Genomic DNA, 22,871 nt, shown 5'->3' with positions numbered 1-22,871 from the left:
TATTTTTCACCCAATGTTTTTTATTTTTGTATTTTTAAAATGTGTTAGGTAATACTAATCAGAGATATTTTTTGTTTCCTGAAATTTAATTTAGAAATATGTTTTTTTTTGGCATTTAAAGTCAACTTTTCCAATTTCCCATTAGAAAATGGCTTTTTCAAGCTTTTCCAATTGGAAAACTGGCTCTATTAAAATTGTGGGAGAATTTGGAACATAATTTTTAAAATTGAAATTGACTGTTTAATTAAGAATATTTTACACTCACTACATGAAAAATAATATATTCATTAAAAATGAAGAACCGATAGATTCATTTAAGGCATTTGTTTGCGAATCCTTCCCATGAGTGAATCTTTCCAATTGGAGGATTCCCACATTCAAAGTGGGAAAGTATGAACATTGGAAAATTCCAATTGGAATATTTGGTTAATGGGAAAATTCCAATTGGAGAATAAAGTTCAGTTTTAAAATGGGAAATTTCCAATTGGAAGGACAGGTAAGATTTTGTAATGGGAACATGTAGGAAATGGGAATAAAGAAAAATATTGCCATATTTAAAGCAAAAATTAGCAAAATGACACTTCTTACAATGTCCTTACCTGTCAACTGTCGACTTATCCATATTCCTCATCGCTGTTATACTATACAATGGTTAGCATGACGTCTAACCATCGTATTGCTTCATTAACCCTGTATCAGATACTAGTACAATTTTTAATCCGATTGAAAAAAAAGACAAACAAAAAAATCCATCTTTCATCAATGTCACAAAAACGCTGTCGTTAAGCTTGATTACAAACATCTTGCCATTTAACCGATTATTTTCAAGGTTAAAGGCAACTAAAATTTGGTCAAGAATTAGCATTAACGAAGTTCTTTGAAGTCGAAGATATAAACTTTTTTACACTTCTATCTTTGTTAAAGACCACATAAGTATGTTCATATATTTACACAAATTATAAAGGAGTCGGAGAGGTGATGGAGATCTATTGTATGAAAAGGCTTAATTTATGGTATTTATGGGTAAAAATAGTGAAGGAACGACTCGCCATACTGTCATTATTTCATGTACATTGTGCTATATGAAATTATTCTCGTTCACCAGAGTGATGGTGCCATGCGTTACACATTTGATTTATCACTATCAAACCTCTTGTAAATGTGAATGTGTGAATATGGTGTTGATAAATCAATGAATGGTTTAGAAAATATACATTTTGAATTTTGAAAAAAAAGAAGCCTGAACTTGAAGAATACTGCCATGACTAATGAGATGCAATGTGCCAGGCCGCAAAAGTTTTATCAGTGAACATATTAACAGACAATTAAGATATTACATTCAAACAGGGAAAAAGTAATATGAAAACCTATCGCTGTCGCTAAAGTAATGCACCAGTCAATGGTACGCATCCCCCCCACCCCAGGTCCGGGGGGACAGTCGGTGGTTTTGTGTTCGCGCCAAAATAGCGGGGAATTGGCCTTGGACCGACTGTGTAGCTCAAGGAATTTGGTCGAAGCGCTAGCGGTTTAAGCGCCCGGCGTGCGCCACCTCTAAAATAATCGAAGTTTACTGTTTTCATCAATATCGGAGAAACAAAGGTAATAAAATAAGCTCATAATGCACCATTTCCGACTTCATACATGAGGGAGTAACCCCAAATTCCCGTAAAACAGTTTATGCCATATACTTTCGGTTCTGAGGGAGGAGCACATGTCAAAAGTTGCGCCCCTAAGTTACTACCCCTCTAACATCAATTCCTGGATCCGCACCTGCGATGTGCCATGTTTCCGCAACCTGGGAGATTTAATAAAAACGCTTCTGTTTCTGGGGCTGTGATTACGAAGTTCGTAATCACTGCTTCTGCTGTAATAAACCAAGATGATACTTGACTTCTACTACTACAAGTTACCTAGATTCACGTGCATTATTTAGCACGTTATTGCTATGTGTTTCACAAGATTTATACCCTGTGTACTGCTAATATTTAGCATTCTCAAACATTTATTGTTGAATAAGATTTTAGCTGATAGGTAAACCTTTAAGGTAAAAGACAGACACAAATACATGCATGCCATACTTTTGAGAGGCTTTGCAGTGGATTTTAGTCTGAATTCCAGGGAATATTGGTCTAAAGTCCAGCGGATTTTGGTCTTAACAATATCAACATTTATTATTTAAGACTAAATAAAGAAAATTGAATGCATATTTACTTATATTTATTTAATGATCTAGAATACATACAATAAAAGAATAAATAATATATTATGAAATTATAATCAATTGTCAATGCATATGATAAATAAATAATACATAAAATAAGAGGGCCATGATGGCCCTAAATCGCTCACCTGAGTAAAAGAGTTTAACCTTTGTTATTAATATAGCTTGTTTCTCAAAGAATATTGAACAAGAGCTGTCAAAGTATGTGACAAATGACCCCCAATGTGACATTGATCTATGAACAAGTACATAACAAGAGCACCGCGAAACGGAGCATTATACGCCCGAAGAAGATTCGGCTTGAGGTCCTTTTAATGTAGTGATGATTTGTAAAAAGTTATTTGAAAATCGCTTTATTAGTTACCAAGTTATGGCCCGGACACGGAATTGCTAACGGACGAGTAACAAAGATGTGGCCCGGACACAGAATTGCTAATGCCCCCCATGGTGATTCTAGTCTTTGAGGTATGGACCTGGAAATTGCGCGCAACACATCGTTTTAATGTAGTGATGATTTGTATAAAGTTATTTGAAAATCGCTTTATTAGTTACCAAGTTATGGCCCGGACACGGAATTGCTAACGGACGAGTTACAAAGATGTGGCCCGGACACAGAATTGCTAACGCCCCCGATTGGTGATTCTAGTCTTTGAGTTATGGCCTGGACATGGAATTGCTAACGTCCCCCCCCATGGTGATTCTAGACTTTGAGGTATGGACCTGGAAATTGCATGTGACATCCTTTTAATGTAGTGATGATTTGTATATAGTTATTTGAAAATCACTTTATTAGTAACAAAGATGTGGCCCAGACACAGAATTGCTAACGCCCCCCATGGTGATTCTAGTCTTTGAGGTATGGACCTGGAAATTGCGCGCGTCACATCCTTTTAATGTAGTGATGATTTGTATAAAGCTATTTGAAAATCGCTTGATTAATTACCAAGTTATGGCCCGGACACGGAATTGCTAACGGACGAGTAACAAAGATGTGGCCCGGAAACAGAATTGCTAACGCCCCCCCATGGTGATTCTAGTCTTTGAGGTATGGACCTGGAAATTGCGCGTGACACATCCTTATGGACACGGAATTGCTAACAGACGAGTAACAAAGATGTGGCCAGGACACAGAATTGCTAACGCCCCCCATGGTGATTCTAGTCTTTGAGGTATGGACCTGGAAATTGCGCGTGACACATCCTTTTGGACACGGAATTGCTAACGGACGAGTAACAAAGATGTGGCCCGGAAACAGAATTGCTAACGCCCCCCCCATGGTGATTCTAGTCTTTGAGGTATGGACCTGGAAATTGCGCGTGACACATCCTTTTGGACACTGAATTGCTAACAGACGAGTAACAAAGATGTGGCCAGGACACAGAATTGCTAACGCCCCCCATTGGTGATTCTAGTCTTTGAGTTATGGCCTGGACATGGAATTGCTAACGTCCCCCCCCCATGGTGATTCTAGACTTTGAGGTATGGACCTGGAAATTGCATGTGACACATCCTTTTAATGTAGTGATGATTTGTATCAAGGTATTTGAAAATTACTTTATTAGTAACACAGATGTGGCCCAGACACAGAATTGCTAACGCCCCCCCCCCCCCATGGTGATTCTAGTGTGTGAGGTATGGACCTGGAAATTGCGCGCGACACATCCTTTTAATGTAATGATGCTTTGTATAAAGTTATTTGAAAATGACTTTATTAGTGACCAAGTTGTGGCCCGGACACGGATTTGCTAACGCACCCCCATGGTGATTCTAGTCTTTGAGGTATGGACCTGGAAATTGCGCGCGACACATCCTTTTAATGTAGTGATGATTTGTATAAAGTTATTTGAAAATCGCTTTATTAGTAACCAAGTTATGGCCCGGAAACAGAATTGCTAATGCCACCCCATGGTGATTCTAGTCTTTGAGGTATGGACCTGGAAATTGCGCGCGACACATCCTTTTAATGTAATGATGCTTTGTATAAAGTTATTTGAAAATGACTTTATTAGCGACAAAGTTGTAACGCCCCCCCATGGTGATTCTAGTCTTTGAGGTATGGACCTGGAAATTGCGCGCGACACATCCTTTTAATGTAATGATGCTTTGTATAAAGTTATTTGAAAATGACTTTATTAGTGACAAAGTTGTAACGCCCCCCCCCCATGGTGATTCTAGTCTTTGAGGTATGGACCTGGAAATTGCGCGCGACACATCCTTTTAATGTAATGATGTTTTGTATAAAGTTATTTGAAAATGACTTTATTAGTGACAAAGTTGTGGCCCGGACACGGAATTGCTAACGCAACCCCATGGTGATTCTAGTCTTTAAGGTATGGACCTGGAAATTGCGCGCGACACATTCTTTTAATACAGTGATGATTTGTATAAAGTTATTTGAAAATCGCTTTATTAGTTACCAAGTTATGGCCCGGACACGGAATTGCTAATGGACGGACAGACGGACAGACAGACGGACAGACGATGGAGGCCATAACATAATACGACCCTTCGGGCGTATAAAAAGTTTATCTTGCCTTTATGTGTCAAATACATATTGCAAGTTATATTAAATTGCCTCTGAGCAAAAAAAAAACAATCATACTAAATGACAGCCAACACTCTTTATGTCCTCATATTCAGCATTCCATTGTGAATAAACACTTAGTGAATCTTTCACCTTAGAGGTAGGGACATGGGTCTTGCACACGACACATTGTCTTGGTATGTTGAAAACATATGGCATTTTCATTTTAAAATCTGTCCATATAAGAGAAAGTCACAGCGCGGACACGACAGCCTATAATTTCCTTCAGGTTGCCATGGCAACCAGAGTTCTGCAAGGAATTAATTTTTTTTAACAATTTTGAAAAAGCACCAACCAAGGATCATTCCTATGAAGTTTCATCAAAATTGTCCAAGCGGTTTAGGAGAAGATGATTGTAACCAATTGTTGACACTTTTCCTTTAGGTTGCCATGTCAACCAGAGTTCTAAATGGAATTAATTTCTTTGAACAATTTTGAAAAAGCACCAACCAAGGATCATTCCTATGAAGTTTCATCAAAATTGTCAAAGCGGTTTAGGAGAAGAAGATGATTATAACCAATTGTTGACATTTTCCTTTAGGTTGCCATGGCAACCGGGCCAAACAAAATTTATGTGAACAAATTTAAGAGAGGTCCATGCAAGGTCACTTCAAACCAAATTTGCTGAAGATCTATCAAGGGGTTCATGCGAAGAAAATGTTAAGTTTTTTTACTAATTTTAGCTCTGGTGGCCCTTAAAAGGGGCCAAACAAAATTATTTGAAAAGACCTGACAGAGGCCCATGCTAGGATGCTTCAGACTTGAAGATCCATCAAGCAGTTAATAAGATCAAGTTGTTTAAAGGTTTTTCTATTTTTTGCTCTGGTGACCCCTAAAAGGGGCCAAACAAAACCATTTGAACAAAGTTGAGAAAGGACCATGTAAGGATGCTACATATCAAGTATGGAGTCATTCTGACCTTTACTTTCAGAGGAAAAGATGTTCAGTGACAAGACAATGTAAAAACAAATGACCCCTGAGCAAGGCCAATTTGACCCCGGGACAATAATTTGAATACCTTTGGTGTAGGTCCACTAGGTAACACTATATACCAAATATGAAAGCTCTAGGTCTTATATTTTGGAGAAGAGGATTTTTAAAGTTTTATTATATAAGACTATATAAAAACAATTAACTTTCAGGGCGGGGCCAATTTTGACCCTGTGGCAATAATTTGAACAACTTTGATAGAGGTCCACAAGATGATGTTGTATACCAAATATCTAATCTCCTGGCCTTACGGTTCTGGAGAAGAATATTTTGAAAGATTTACTATATAACACTACGTAAAAACAAGGACCCCCTAGGCGGGGTCAATTTTGACCCTGTGGCAATAATTTGAACAAATCTGGTAGAGGTCCACTAGATGATGCTGTATACCAAATATCTAAGCCCTGGGCCTTACAGTTTCGGAGAAGATTTTTAAAGATTTACTTTATAACACTATGTAATGAAACTAGTGACCCCTGGGGCGGGGCCATTTTTGACCCCAGGAGAATAATTTGAACAAATTTTGTAGAGGACCAGTACATGATGACACATACCAATTTTCAAGGTTCTAGGCCTTGTGGTTTTTGAGAAGAAGATTTTTAAAGTTTTCCCTATATAAGTCTATGTAAAACAAGTGACCCCCGGGGCAGGGCCATTTTTGACCCCAGGGGGATAGTTTTAACAATTTTGGTAGAAGACCACTAGATGATGCTATATACCAAATATTAAGGCTCTAGGCCTTGTGGTTTTGAAAAATAAGATTTTTAAAGTTTTTCCTTTCCGTTGCCATGGCAACCAGAGTTCTGCATGGAATTCAATTCTTTGAACAATTTTCAAAGGGGACCACCCAAGGAACATTCCTGTAAAGTTTGGAAGAAATTGGCTAAGCGGTTTATGAGGAGATGTCGTTTAAAATAAAAGTTTACGGACGGATGGACGACAGACGGACGCCGGACAAATTGTGATCACAAAAGCTCACCTTGTCACTATGTGACAGGTGAGCTAGAAACATTTACTTATTAATTATTATAGCACTGCGCATAGTAATATACTTTTCATTTTTTCATTCCCCCCCCCCCCCCCCGGGAATATATGGCATACACAAACCAAACTTACTACTCTCAATTGTTTCAAATGAACATTATTATTTATTAACTATTTTGATTCAATTAGCATTCACATTTAGTCAAGTCACCATGATTTGCATTTGAATTTTTGCTATTTGTAACATTAGACATACCTTATATACTTCATTTGTACCAAAATTAAACAAATAACGATCTGTATTATAAGATAGCACAATTTGAAAAAAAGAAAAAAACAACACTTTTATTACTTAATTAATTGCTTAAACAATAAACATACATTTTTCCATCCTTTTTTATGAAATTCAAAAGCCATTGCATTACTCTTCATATTGACAAACAAGAAATAAAAATAGTTCATGTATGTAATCATCTATTTTATTTAATTTAAACAATCATTTGATATCATTATAATTTAGTTCTTACAAATCATGTAAGTAATTTCACTTTCAATAAATTGAGAGTTAATAAACAGTCACATGACAAATTCCTTTTATTGGATCTTCAATGTCAGATGGAAAGCTATTATTTAGGACCCAAGTGATGTTTGTTCCTGCATCTGAACTGCCTAAATGCAGCCAATTAGAAATTTTGCATTGAATGTTACATATTTGGGTTAATTAAGGGCTATAATCCCTGTCCCGATAATTTTGAAGATAGAACTTAAGAAAAGTTATTGACTTGCTAAAAGAAAAATATAAATTGAGGAATATAGGCAATGTAATCTTTACAGATATACAAAAATGATTCGCAGATACATATTTAGACTTATCGACATTTTACTTAATATCAAAAGGTTCTTACAAATTATTTATAATATTATTCTTCATATACATTCACATTATTTAGTAAACAGTACTGTTTCAACAATTCAAACAAATACATAGTTACAAATCAAATGTTGCTGTATTATGGCAAACACTTGGTGTTCTATCAGTACTTTAACTGAACTGGAACCTCAGATCAACCCATAAAGAAATGGAGTCTAGTAACTTCCCACTCGCCTGCCTCTTGGAACAACTGGGCCATGATTTTACCAGTTACCAGTAAGTGTTCTTTTAGACCATCATGTTGGTCAAAAATGTAATCAGACAAATCAAGACTGTCCGTAACTGGAAATCGGACCTGTTTCAATACATAGGCCACACTTTTTTTATCCAACTCCTTCCAAATGATGGGTAGTGACATGGACATTCCTCAATCTAACTTCTGCAGTGACTTCATTCATTCCTTTAGTCAAATACGGACAGTGTGAGCTGTTGAGATAGACAGCTCCTGTGACATCACATTTTATTGTGAAGAATGTCCAGCATAGATGGCTTGTCATCTAATGTAGCTAATATGTCCGCCCGGTCAGCTCAATCGGTAGAGCGTTGGACTCTGAATTGGACATCCCGGGTTCGATTCCCGGGCGGACCAGGTCACCTCTGTTGTGATTGGTTATGAAATCCTTTCTACGACCATTCGCACTGTACCACTGCACCTGGCATGTACAGAAGCTGTCAGTTCCTTGCAGAGGTGAAGGCACCTAGTACTGGTTCTGCCCAGGATAGGTGTGCGGTGGTTGAACTGTCACTCTGGGACCCTTCAATGTGCTCACGCCGGGACCCGGAGTATAAACTACTAACACCACCACCTGGCAGCCTGCTCTGAAGCTTGTCCATAGCCCCATATGTGTGGCCAGTCATCCATTATCCCCATTTTAATGATAATCTGAAAATAATCCCAAGCACATTTATATGCATATTTATTATATCATATCCGCTTCTATACACTTATCTTCTCTAGGATGTTCAAACAGGCTTGATGTGACAATACAAAATGTGAAGACAAATAAACAGTGAGATACAACAAGTATATTGAATTTTCTGTCTGATTTAAAATGATTTGTAATATAAACAGGACAGGTGAAACTTCCTATTCGACAAATATCTTTTTTTTATTGTCATTTCCAAGCATTTTTTATGATTAGATTATTTAATATTTCACAACTTAAATACTATCAGGAAGTCATAAGATTAACCATCTATATATATATATATATAATCATATATATATATATATTTAATATATAAAAACAAGTCATTATACAATTGATATACACAAATTAAAAAGGTATTTATACTTCTGAAACACTGTTGCACAAGCCACTGGGCACAAAGAGGTTGATGAAGGTTTTCCTGATGCCCTTTGAGGTTTCCCCACAATAATGAGAAAGATGACCTCTGAGAGAGATGGTGGTTATTTCCTGAAACATTAAATTTATACATGTTGTATATAATTTAAAAAAAGGACACTTGACAATATACAGAATGCTGTACATAAAATTCATAAGTCCTATAAATAAATGCTTTTGAAAAATTCCAGAACATATAAACAGCAAAACCCAAAACCTCTTGATTTTGTTCTCAATTGGCCAACAGAGGAAGTATTTTTTTTTTCAAGAATCCATGAAAACCAGTGATATAAAACTGCTGACAAAAAATTAGATCATGCATTTTTCTTTAACTGTTAGTAATAGTTTAACCCACAAAACATTGGCTTTCAAACGAAAATATGCAAATCTGCGATATGATCTATGTCAGCAGTCTTTTATCATTGGTTTGCAGATACTATTAAACCCAAAAATTTGCTCTTTCCAAGACAAAAAAAAATAAAAAAGTTGTAAAAACGGTAAATTTGTGAGAGTGCATGCAGCTTTAATAATAATTAATATATTCTTGTAATGAAGCTGTTATGTGCTAAAAATAGAACCCAATGAAAAATAAGCATATCCTAATAAGCCTAGCTTAATATTATGAAGTATTTACTGAATCAAATAGACATATATAGGCAAATGACTGAAAAGCTACCATAATTAAAGCTGCACTATCACAGATTAAACATTTCGACAACTTTTTAATTTTTGTCTTGGAACAAGCCAATTTTTGCTACAATCCATGGAAACCAGTTAATAAGACTGCTGACAAAAAATTAGATCGCGGATTTTTATATTTAAGTTCATAAATTGATGTTTTATGCATTTTTCTTAAACCGTTAGTAAGGTTTTAAGCTCTAAAACATTTTCGAAAATATGAAAATCTAAGATCTGTTTTTTTATCAACAATCTTACATCAATGGGTTGCAGATATTTACGCAAAAATTTGCTCTTTCCAAGACAAAAATAAAAAAGTTGTAAAAATGGTAAATCTGTGAGAATGCAGCGTTAAGAGTATTTTTTAAACTTATAATGAAAGTCATTTGCATTTATTTTACATAAGCACGAAAACTAATGTGTTATTTATTCTGAACTCCTTTATAAAAATGTAGGACAAAACATCCCATGTCATTTTTGACTAAGGGGACAAAACACGTCCAACCCATTTAGACAGGGTTGACAAAACAACCCAGATCATTTTGACATGGTGGACAAAATAACCAGGAAAATATTGGCAGTTCAAAAAGTTAAGACCCCCCTCCCATCCTACCAACACTTGAAAGATTAAAACTAATTGGCCATTATCAAGATGTGTTTTATTACCCCCAATAAACACCCTTTTTCACTTAATTTATTAGGTTTAGAAATGTTACTATGGAGATCTTTATCACAGCATAAGGAAGACACAGTGACTTTAATCATAAGGATTTGCTACAAAGCTACAGTACAATATTAAGTTCAGCATTATGATAATCCTTACTTCAAAACACTCTTCTTAAAAAGGTGTTCAAGGCCAAAATCTAATATTCATATTCATTACAGGCTGCTTTGCATGACAATTATTAATTTCAGATATTTGCTTTAAGCAATTTATTTTTAATTATAAAAACACTTTCTCATAGTTTTCAGTTTTCATCTTCTTTTTGATATTGACATGTTAATATTAAAGGGGCCTCATGTGTTTTTAATATTTACGTTAGTCTTATATTAAAGCTGCAACCTCACAGATTGAACGTTTTGACAACTTTTTTTAAAATTTTTGTCTTCGAACAAGCGAATTTTTGCGTAAATATCTGCAAACCAGCGATAAAAGACTGCTGACAAAATATCAGATTGCAGCTTTTCATACTTCCATCCAAAATTGATGTTTTATGCATTTTTCTTAAACTGTTAGTAGCAGTTTAAGCTGTAAAACATTAAATTTGGAATGGAAATATCAAAATCTGAAATCTAATCTTTAGTCAGCAGTCTTTTATCACATAAGCAGGTATTTACGCAAAGAAATTCTAATACATAAAGTTTAAACAAAAAATAAAAAAGTTGGAAATCAATACATGTATACACAAGTTGACTAACATATATTTTGAATAATAAACCTTAAATTACTTTCCAAAGAATGCATTTAAGGAAAAGTTACTTACTGAAAACAAGACTGTAACAATGCATGTATTTTAAAGTGAAAACGCATATATATTATGTATTTTAAAAATGTAATCCTTTATACTTTTTACTCTTTCTGTTTTTAAAAAGGATGTAACCCTAACCAAATCATTTTATTTTTGGCCCTACTATAACACAATCAAGAATTTAGCCCCACATTCCAGAATGCAGGGCTTAAATTGTGTTATCATTTTGATCACTGACATGACATCATTGACAAAATAAGGATTCAAAAATCTTTGTTTCCGCCCAACTGACCCTATTTTTATCCTTCTGATCCTTTTTTGTTTTTGGTGTTTTGATCAATATGTGCTTTTTTAGTAAAGACCTTAATAATTCCCTGATATAGGTCAGTTTGCCAAAGAAACATGGTCCTAAAAAAAACAACAGTTACCGTATGCCTACCTTTTTTGATATTTAAATGGAAACTATGAATACTTTTTTTTGGCCTAAGCAACAATTTTTGTTTGAAGCCAGATGTGCATACTGTGTATTTTTTTACTTAATTACATTGTATTGTCTGCGAATTACCAATATCAAATCCATTGTCCTATTTAACAGGATAATGGTTTTGATATTGGTCCCATGTATTATCATTATAAAAAGTGTAGGAATTTTATTCAAGACCATTTGCAAGATGTGTCATGTTTGGTGTCAATATTATGCTTGAATTATCATATTTTATATTTGTCATTGTTAGATATTTAATTTGTATAAAAAAATGAGCAATAATAAAACCTCTAAAGTTTTTTCCTCAGTTGGTAAGAATTACACCTGTTGTTGTTGTTGGGTTAATAAAAGTCTGCTTGCCTATGGCTCCATTATGGCTTGACCCTGTCACACCCCCTAGTGTGACTGAAACATATTTGTGAGGCCAAAGGGGGATCTATCTTCATTGAATGTCAGTATTTATTTTAGCTCCACCCCTTTTACTTGACCGGGCATCGCCCCTTTCACTGAACCTGACATCTGATTGGCTGAATGAATATGCCTTTTAAAGGTTTCCTTATGACTGACAGCCCCCACCCCCCACAGAGTAAGACTGGTCATTTGAGACAATCACTATCATATTTTGAAAAGGCGGCTATATGCATGACTATGAATTGGCTTGTAATTGATTTAAGATAATGATCATTATCTGCAGTTATGCACTTAAATTCATAAAAAATTCATGTTCCTTATACTATGAAAATTTTGGAAGAAATACATGACTGTCAATTTAGAATTGAACTTAATTTCCATGTAAATATCCTTAAATTGTATAACATGTCGAAGGCAAAATGTAGATTTTCACAGATTGATACAATTGCTAAAAGGCATGTTCATTTTTTCAAGATAATGACATTAATAGAAGGTTTCTACTTTGTGTAAGGTTTTCTGAATTTAAACATTTTTTTTTGTCTTCAAGTCTCTTAACATTACCAAATAAAAAGAACTGTCCTCCAGTTTGTATTATGTAGAATAAGATGTAATTTGGAAGTAACTGTAATTTGTTACAAAGATGGTTTAACCAAAACTTAATGAAAATCCCACATTGATTTCGTGCATTTATATATATATATATATATATATATATATTAATACATATAGCCCGGAATAGTTGTAGCCCGGAATTATAGCTATTCTAGTTTTTCCGACCTAATCCTCCGGTACAAACAAAATTAAAGCGTTGTAATATACACACATTACTTCGGAAACAATACAGTCATTGGACTGTTACATGAATTTCAATAGCTCGAAATTCACCTTTTATTTGTTACTTCCGGGCTATATGTATTAACATAACAGGGTTTTCCCATGCTGGTACAAATAAAAGGCGAATTTCGAGCTATTGAAATTCGTGTAACAGTCCAATGACTCTATTGTTTCCTACGTATAATTCCGGGCTACAACTATTAAGAGCATATACTATCACACTCATCTGATAATTATTGGGGATTAAATTTATGTACCAGTACATTATCTTACAGAATGATAGTGATAGTCATTATCAAATTATTATCCTGATTAATAAGTAAGTTGTTGAGTGAAAACTATTTTTAAATTGAGACAATAAGGTGGATGACATGTTAAGTTATTGAAAGCTTTGAAGATTTTATACAAAAGTTATAAGTTGTCTCAATTTATGATTTCGAAAACCATTAAATTGGCAGGCCTAAGCATCATGAGCCACTCACAGACTTTGATGGAATTGGTAAAAGACAAAAAATAAATATTTACTTTCTTAGTGTTGCAATGCAAAAGATACTGGGCCTACTTTCTATCGAGTAAAACATTCTTAATATATAAAGCTTTTTTCCATTTGCCAAATAATGGAAAATTATTTGAACTTGATTTTGAAAAATAATTATTTTTTATCCTGACTATATAATTATTTAGTCTTTAAAACAGACTCTCTTCCTTTTAAACTCTAAAATATCTTTAAAAATAAAATAAAATACATTTAAACCCATTAAGATTTAATTAATTATTTAAACAGGCCAGTCTGCACTGCCTTTTCAGTAAGGATCTTAGTCAAAATCATATCTTCGTAAGAACAAGACAGTACACCATAGGTAATTATGACCCCCCCCCCCCCCATAATTATGCATATTATGCATATTTGTATACATGTATTAGCTAGACAATATACAACGATAAGTGTATTGTATATATTAGTGAGCAAATAAATGCATTAATAAATAAATAAATACAGATTTATACTGGTAAATAGATTTATAAATATAAATATTTTAGGAAAGATAAACATTAAATAAAAAATATTATCAAAGCCTTTTTAGCCATATTGTATTGGCTGGTGGGGTTACTCAAAATTACCGTGCATGGTCCGCTTACAACCAATTAAATATTTTCAATAGCTCTGAGAATGATTCATACAATCTTTGATATGATGTCAGTTTTTTTTACATGGCATGGCTTGACTTGATCAATATAAATTTTATATTATATGACTTGCACAATTCACATGACTTTTCATATATATCCTTTAAGTTTTGTGTGATAATAGATCTTTGATCTAAATTTGTGATTCAAAACTTAAAGATACATATATATATATATATATTTACTGCTTCGGAATCACACTTTACACACAAGACATGTTAAAATAGATTATTGTACTCACTGTTTTTTAATTTAAGTTTATTCATCAAACTCTGTCACTCTAGCTGTCTCTGTATTATCAGCATCACACATCAACTAAAAAAAATAATAATAAGAATTATAACAAGAAAGGTTCAAGTAGTTAAAAAATATATGGGCTGTCATTGGACATATAATATAACAATTTACCATGATTCCATGAAATATTTTTACAAACTAGCAAACCTGAACTCTTTAGTAATTTTTTACATCTTTGTGAGATTTTGCATAAAGCATCTATCTAATTCTTTGTTAATTTACCACATTAAAATTAAAATATATTGATTAACTGTACTTTTATTTATTTTATAAATATCTTATATGTTGTGCACCAGTCAATTGTAACCCTGGCGCCCCCAGGTCCAGGGAATAGCGGGGACTTTGACTTTCGGTCCAGCCAACCCTGGGTCTAATCCCCTCCCCTGCGGGAACGAACTGATGGTAAAACCCCGGCCAAATGCCCCTGCACACCAGAGACTCTATATAAGGCCCAATCTCGGCTAAATTTGGCTCAAAGACAAAACCACTGCGGTCACCCGGCCCTGCGTGGCCACATAGAAAGTAAAAACACGGCCCATTTCCCGACTATTCCCAGTATACCCCGGACCGGGGGGGGGGGGGGGGGGGGCGTGGTTAGTAACTGTTACAATTGACTGGTGCATTGGTTATAATAACTGAGAGGCCTCAAAGATGCTCACATGACTGTGACCTTTTTGACCTTTTAGCAGATTAGAACAAAGAAAGGATTTTTAAGAAATATACTCAATGAAACGGAGTGAAACTTTATTCAGGGGCTATACACCGTATGATGAAATAGGGAAATAAGAGAAAATTGTCGAAAACTGACATGAATTTGGTATCAATGTGTACAATGCATTGAAACTAACTAACTGAAGTACCACATAGTTTACAATCAATTGATTTTTCACATTTTTTTTCCATTAAAAAATATTACTAGGTGGGTATAATTAATTTTTATGTGTGATTGGCTAGTCGATGTTATCACTTAATGTTACCAAGCTAGGTATATATTAAATCAAATAAACAAATGTAAACTTTCATAGCAGTGGATACAACACTGGACTGCAATTTTGGCGACCACAGTTTGAACCCGGTCTCTGTTATTTTTTCTTTACATTTTGATATTTTTTTACCAATTATGATATCAAAAGGATAAACATTTTATTGAATAATTGTCCTGTATACTGGGACTGACCCTACTGTTTGTATAGTCCATTGGTTAAAGAAAATAGATTAAAAAAGAGAAAAAAATAATTGTAAAGTGTGTGTTTAAGGTAGCACTACCCTAATGAAAACCTCCACTTGAAATGCTTCATTTTAATGTTTTATCCTTTATTGTTAAGCACATACCTACACATCTTTTGTGGGTTCATGTGAGCAGTTCAACTTCAAAGCAACCCAGAAGCTGACATACATGCCATATCCCCCGGAGGGGGAAAAATCCCCCGGAATTTCGACCCATCCCCCGGTCTCCCGGAGGGGGATGAAAATCCCCCGAAATTAAAAAAAGTGTGTTTAAAATTACGCAAAATTATCACAGGGTTTAATTATATATGCCTGTTTGCAGTTATAATGCCCTTCTTGTCTTAATTGGATTATCAACTGATGGTGTGTTTTAACAACACCAATTGGGTGACACTTAATAAGTCAGCAGGGCACATTTCATGCATTGTTTTGATTGAAACTGTCAGAATTTGCATTAAGAAATGTCAATTAGACTGGTCAGATAAAAGGACGATTTTCATTGGTTAAAACTATAGGTTTTATCCAATCAGATCTAGGATGTAACAAATTAAAGTGTTTAAACATGTGTCATTGTCATCAAAATGATTTATGATTTAAAGGTGACAGTACATTATTTGGTAAAGAAAAGGATTAAAATAACTAATAGACAATGCTGTTCTTTGTTATGACCCACTAATATGTTTACATACATGACATGACCTTCATCTCAAATATCAGGAAAATAACAGAACTTCCAGAAGAGAAACTGAAAGTAGACAATTCGGATGAAATGACTTTTATTTATTTTAATATTATGGTGGTGATGTTTTTTATTTTTTGATGAATGCCAAAAGATGATATGTTTATGAACTTAAACAATAAATTATGCATTTGCTTTTTATCAGAAGCAAACAAATCTGACTATTTGGGAATTGAAATGAAAAATATTGATAAATCATTCCATTCTCTCTATTAGTCTGAAAGTCATCATTTATGATCATAATGAGCAGATTTTGTATTCAATTTTAGAGGAAGGTAAGCCCATTAAATTGTCTCTGAAACATATTTTTCTGTGAAGTATTCTATTTTGCAAGTGAGTGCTTTTATTATGCAATATGGCTGTGTCTCATTAAAATATAGATGAAGTGCTGGAAAAAGGGGTAGACATGGTAAATTGGCACGTGTGTCATGCCCGTAATGCTACATGGCGATAATGAAAATTCTCTGGTATGTGACCCAAATCCCCTTAAATTCTGGACATAATCCCCTCGGGAGTCTTTCAAAATTTTGGCAATTTTTTTTTTTGTACTTGCGTCTTAAAATACTTTGAAATTTTGTCAAATTAGACCTGCTAAAAAAAAACCCTGAATACTACCAAAATCCCCCTGAATTTTCAGACTTTTGAACATTAATCCCCCTGAATGGTCTCAAGAAAATATGGCATGTTTGGAAGCATCTTTTTATTTTCCATTTCATTAGCTTACATTTTTCAACAGTAGTTTTATTAGAAAATAGTTATTTTCTTATACCGAAGGTAAAACAATACTGTTGTTTTTTTTGCATAATGTTCCTAAAAGTTTAAAGATATTTCATATTGATAAGGAACAGGTCATGAGTATTTTTTTAACTTGTTGATTTCGCTGTAAAATGACATTCACAAGCTAAATCTTAGTAGACCAAAGAATTGTACGTTTACGGATTTTTGTATCTTTTTTGATATGGCAAATCCTTCACATACAAATTGTTTAGTATCAAAAGTGGGTAGTTATTCCGATCGGGATTCTGGGTTAAAGCATTTAACATCTCAAAAATATCATAAAACAAGAAATATTACCAGATTATGTAATTTTATATCAGTTCCATTCATAAAAATGTCATATCCTATGAATAATTATGAGTTTGACGTTTATTTTTCATTTCTTGCTGTCAAAACATAGCGATATATATACATGAAGGGCACCTGCAAGGCTTCAGGGCACAATTTTTAAACAATTGGAACATTTCGGCCATGGCTGAGTTGTTACGATTGTATTTACGTGGTCTAAGCTTGTCAGTGGTGGCCGAGTTATTACGATTGGGTCGAGTTGTTCCGCTTGGCATAATTGTTGTCTGTGTCAGTCAACTTTTGTTTTATTGGAAAGGTAAATAATGTGTTTTAATGCAAAATAACTTTTCACTTACATGGTAAAGTATGAATATAAACCTTTATGATCAATTTAAACCATAAAATACTTCACTTAATACAATTTCAATATTTTTCAAAACACCCCCGGTTTTTGCACAAACCGTTTAGACGTTACTGGCTAAGGTCACAAATCCGAACACTTTCTGATGTTTTTTACAATTATCTTGGAGAGTTTATGTTGTAGTAAGTTAAACTTTCGTATGAAACATCTTTGGTTCATGTGAAAACAGCTGTCAAAGTACAGATTCACGATCTCGTCAATATTATGTCGAAAATCGTCCAATTTTATGGATAGTAAATCACCCTTCAAAATACGCTATGGAGGGCACAAATACCGAACACTTGAAAAGCGAAAATACATGGTCATACAATTATAATTTAAAAGTATGCTATATTAAATAAATGGCATTTTTTAGAAAAATGCTTAACAAAACAAGATGAAACTTCGCAAGTGTGACCAAGGCAAGCCTCTGTATTGATCTAGATCATCGAATAATCGATCACGGTAAACAAACGCGTGTTTTAGCCGGTGTCAACCAGTAAGGATTGGAAGAATGCATTACACGTCTATAATTTTAGACTGGGGGGCGGGGGGTGGGGTAGCTACAATAATGAGCGATTAGGGATACTTTTTTTATTATTTTGACACTTCATGTGTATCCCTGTAACTGCCATAGTCTTAAAATCGTCAAAAGACCCATTGACAGTCATTTAGGTGGACTATGGGGGGGGGGGGCATGGTTACAATTGACTGGTGCAACCACTGGGACACCATTTTTTATTATTTTGATATTTCTTAAAATACTCGTTGACGGCTATTTAGGCAGAGTAGCCCCACTCCCTGTCGAAGTGTGGATAAGAAGAGGACTGTTTCAAGTGAACGTTCTTTACGAGATGTCCTACTTATTGACTGTTTATATATTCAAAAATCAAGACAAAAATTAAATGGAAAAAATAAATGACTTACCAATGGGTGTTTGAGATATCCATTTGGCACCACTTTAGTGCCATTCATCGCTCTTCAAAGCTCCATAAAACAAAATCATTCGTCTAACACATTCCCGACATCTTAACACAGATGGTATTGATTACTGTGACATGTTTGTGTTAAACCGGTTTGAAGGTGCATTCACTCGAGTAATAAAGTCAAAGATGCACTCTTAAGTACTGCCAGATAAGGTTTACCACAATTAATAATGTTGTTTCAATATTCCTAAAAGAATGAATAAATGTCGAAAACAATGGTTCTTATGAAGGATATCGAGTTAAATTTGAAAGAAATGAGCATTACACACGCTATTTCGACCTTATGAGACTATAGTAGACCACAATAAATCTTTTAGCATTTACCAATCATTTAATATTTTTTGCGCTTTCTGCTATTAAAAACACGGTTACAATCTTGTTATCAGTAATAAATATTTTCAAAAATGCATTATTTAGTATGTAGTTAAAGGTTTATCAGTCACAATTGATGTTTGTTATATACGTGCATGTATTGATTTTGAATAACAGTGTCACTAAACAAAAAATAAACAAATTTACGCAATTTCACAACCTTTTTTCCAGTTCTTCTGGATTACCCTGTATCCCCTGCCTCGAAACGAAAAGTTAACTTGGACGACATCGCTACGTTGTGGTGGGGGGGGGGGGGGTCACCCCCCCTCCTTCTGGCCACTAGTGCAATTGCAAAATTAATTTTGATGCGTGAGGGATATACTTAAGCGACGATGTTAACCATTGCTTCAATATTTATGCATGCATATGTACTTGTTGGCATTTTGGGTGCCTCATTTCTACATCAAAAATGCTCAACCAGGCATGAGTTTATTGTATAAGTTATAGCTCGTAGTTTGTAACATGTGGTTCTTTAGCAAATTTGTTTTAAATACGAAATAAAAGGTGTTGCTTCCAAGGTATGCATGATCAAAATATCCATAAATTATGTATGAGTCCCTTTTGCTGAGTGGTTATGCTATTTATTTGTCCATGACGTAAAAAGCGTAGGTTCACCCCTGATTAAAATAAGACTTTATTTTCATACTTTCATTGTATTTTGTTCTGCAATTTCAGTATCAAAGAGTTAACTAATTATTTCAGACACATTACCTGGAAAATGATTATTTGGTGCCAATGAGGAACGAGTCCCTTTAAGAATGACAAGGTGTTTTTACAATCAGCTAGATAACAAGTTCATTTTTTCCACATATACAAGATGATTTACAAGTAATCATCATATGCGTATTTTTGCTTCACTGCTATCTTGTAGGATGACTGGCTTATATACTACTACCGGGTATGTAGTAAAGTGACAACATGGCATTAATTACCAATAGCGTTTATTTTGTAATGCAAAATTCACCAGGCTTACATTTTTGTACAGTTCGATATTTTTTTCTAAAACATATACTAGTATTACTGTTTGAGGAAGGCATTGGCACATGATGCATGTTAACATTCTAAAATGCCTTGCAGCATTTTTAATGGTGTTAGCTTGGACCAGCTCAAAACCAAATAATAGGGGTTGGAAAGTCTTTGGTTTAGGAGTTAAAAAGTCTTTAATATAGTTATTAAAATAATTCCACTAGGGGTTGAAAAGTCTTTGTTATAGGAGTTAAAAAGTCCAAACAGGTAGGGGTTGAAAAGTCTTTGAAATAGGGGTTTAAAAGTCTAAGGGTTGAAAACTGAAAAGTGTTCTTTTTTAGAAGGGTCAAAAAGCCTCTTGGGGTTGAAAGGTCCTGCTCCCCTGCAGAACAGTGTGTATGAAATAAACTATTATCTTAGGTAAAACATTTCATATGGATTTCCATAAATTAATTACATCTTCATTAAAAATCAAGAAAATGGTACATTTTCTGTGTAAAGGTACTGACAACCGAAATAACATTTTCAAGCGTAAAAGTGAGTATAGCTTTGAAAAAATGAATAAGTTCTTAGTCGTTTGTAACCACAACTTAATCGATTAAAAATGGCGTCTGAGGAGATGAAACTAGTGTAAAGATATTTAAAAAAATGGAATTTGTGTCACTGGTTGAGTAAGAATACTTCAGGTAATTTTTGATATGATTTATTGCATTCAAATTCATTAAAAGATGCTTAAATCTTATCGCTAAGATATCAGCACAGAAGTATTAGCTTGGAATTGGATGGATACAATGTCAGGACACAGGTAAACAATAAAACAAAACTTCAAATATATTCCTAAATAGATAAATAGGTGTTCTTTTAAGAGATTTAGGAAAGTTGAAATATTTTCCCATTAAAATTTATTGCCAGAACCTCCAATTGGATTAAGCCCATTGCCAATGTTACCAATTGGAAGATTCCAATGGGACAATGTTCCAATTGGAGTTTTCCAATTTCCTGACTTTTCCCATATTGAATTGTGGGAAATATCCAATTGGAAAAAATGGTCAACGGGATTTTTTTTTACAAAAAATGATAAAAAGTACTATAAACGCACTTTTTCTAGATAACATTATAACCATTAATGATAATGATTGTTATAAATCACTAATTCCTTTTTTGAAAATGTGGGAGAATTTTCCAACAAAAAATGTTGGGCTGATTTTCCAATTGGAAAAACCATTTTTCCAATGGGAAGGCCATTTTCCAATGGGACTCCCATTGGAAAAGTTGACTTTAAATGCCAAAAAACATATTTCTAAATTAAATTTCAGGAAACAAAAAATATCTCTTATTAGTATTACCTAACACATTTTAAAAATACAAAAATAAAAAAACATTGGGTGAAAAATAAAAAATAAAAATTTGCAAAAATTCCGGATTTGCAAACTTAATCCGGATGCTGTTTTACTTTATTGTGCATTTCCTACTGCTATTTGGACATAGTCGGATGATGTAGTTTAACATGCTGTACGTTAATAAGTGAAATAATGAAATAGTCTAATGCTATTTCGACGAAATTGTTGTTCATTTCTTAGTGAGACATTGAGTGTTGTTTTGTGTATGTTGGTTTACGACTTGATTTGTTCCGAACGGCCTGGCTTGGCTCACGCATTCAAACTTTTAAAAATCAATAATAATATGTGCACTGATTCTACTAGTTATATATTCTCGTTAACATAATTCGTATATAAAGCATTCGATTTGAAAATACAACTGATCTTACACAAATTGTACAACTTCTTATACATGAAATAAAACCATATATATGCATGCGTATGTGTGTGTGTGTATGTATATATGTGTGTGTATTTGATCATAGCTTTTATATGCTTGACAACAACATAGAAACATGTTTTGTAAATATCCAATATATTTTTATACTCAATAGTACGATTTGTTATATGTATTCTGGGCTGGTGGCCTTAAATAACAATATATATTATGTGTATGTTAATATTTGATCTTAATGTAATTAATTAATCTAAAAATATAGAAATTCATACAAAACACGTTAGAATATCGATAATTCACAACAAATATGCATTTGTGTTATACAATTTTGATCTCTTACCTATTATAATTTGCAGGTGAAAAACTATTCATTAACTATTTACAATCTCAAAAAATGTTTGATTTATTTGGAAAGGCCTGTCGTCAAAAGTCAGAACACATAGGCTTTTTTCCATTTAAAATTAGCAAAGTCAAAATTTTTAAAAGATTTTACTGCGCTTGTTACGTTATTTGCAGGTTTAATTTCATCATGTACATCTTAAACTGAGTTTTCAAATCTGAAATATTACGTCAGTTAGTTGCATGGCGTAAGAACGGTTTATGCAATCTTTGCTCAGTTGTAACGTGTTACAAGCAATATAATAAAACTATTCAGTAGAGCCCATATTGTTCGGTCTAAAAACAAAATGAAGTTGAGGCCTATGTACGTTTCAAGGTCCACTTCTACAAGAGTTTGAAGAAGACAATGTCTTTAAGGCTTTGCTACGAAGAACGCACAAACCCGCCCCTAGGTTGTGTACGACAATCAGTCACTGCCATGGAACACAGGCGCTGGCTCTTCGTCATTTTATTCAAGATTCAAACAATTGACTGAAAAACAACTGATTCAGCTTAAACATTTTTACAGGAAATGCGTATGAACA

At 33.9% G+C, this 22,871-nt stretch overlaps 1 long non-coding RNA gene across 1 annotated transcript; it reads right to left on the bottom strand.

Annotated features, from left to right (window-relative positions):
- Nucleotides 1-7,750: 7,750 nt before the first annotated feature.
- LOC128206792 (uncharacterized) lies at nucleotides 7,751-18,956 on the bottom strand. Its single transcript, XR_008256578.1, has 4 exons — nucleotides 18,776-18,956; nucleotides 14,362-14,435; nucleotides 9,006-9,128; nucleotides 7,751-8,593 (listed from the first exon to the last, which is right to left on the bottom strand). It is a non-coding gene; the product is annotated as an uncharacterized LOC128206792 (long non-coding RNA).
- Nucleotides 18,957-22,871: the final 3,915 nt, after the last annotated feature.

Source organism: Mya arenaria, chromosome 10 (genome assembly GCF_026914265.1).
Source record: "Mya arenaria isolate MELC-2E11 chromosome 10, ASM2691426v1".
Lineage (NCBI taxonomy): Eukaryota > Metazoa > Mollusca > Bivalvia > Myida > Myidae > Mya > Mya arenaria.
The sequence above is the reverse complement of the archived record's forward strand: the minus strand, read 5'-3'. Positions and strand labels throughout refer to the sequence as shown.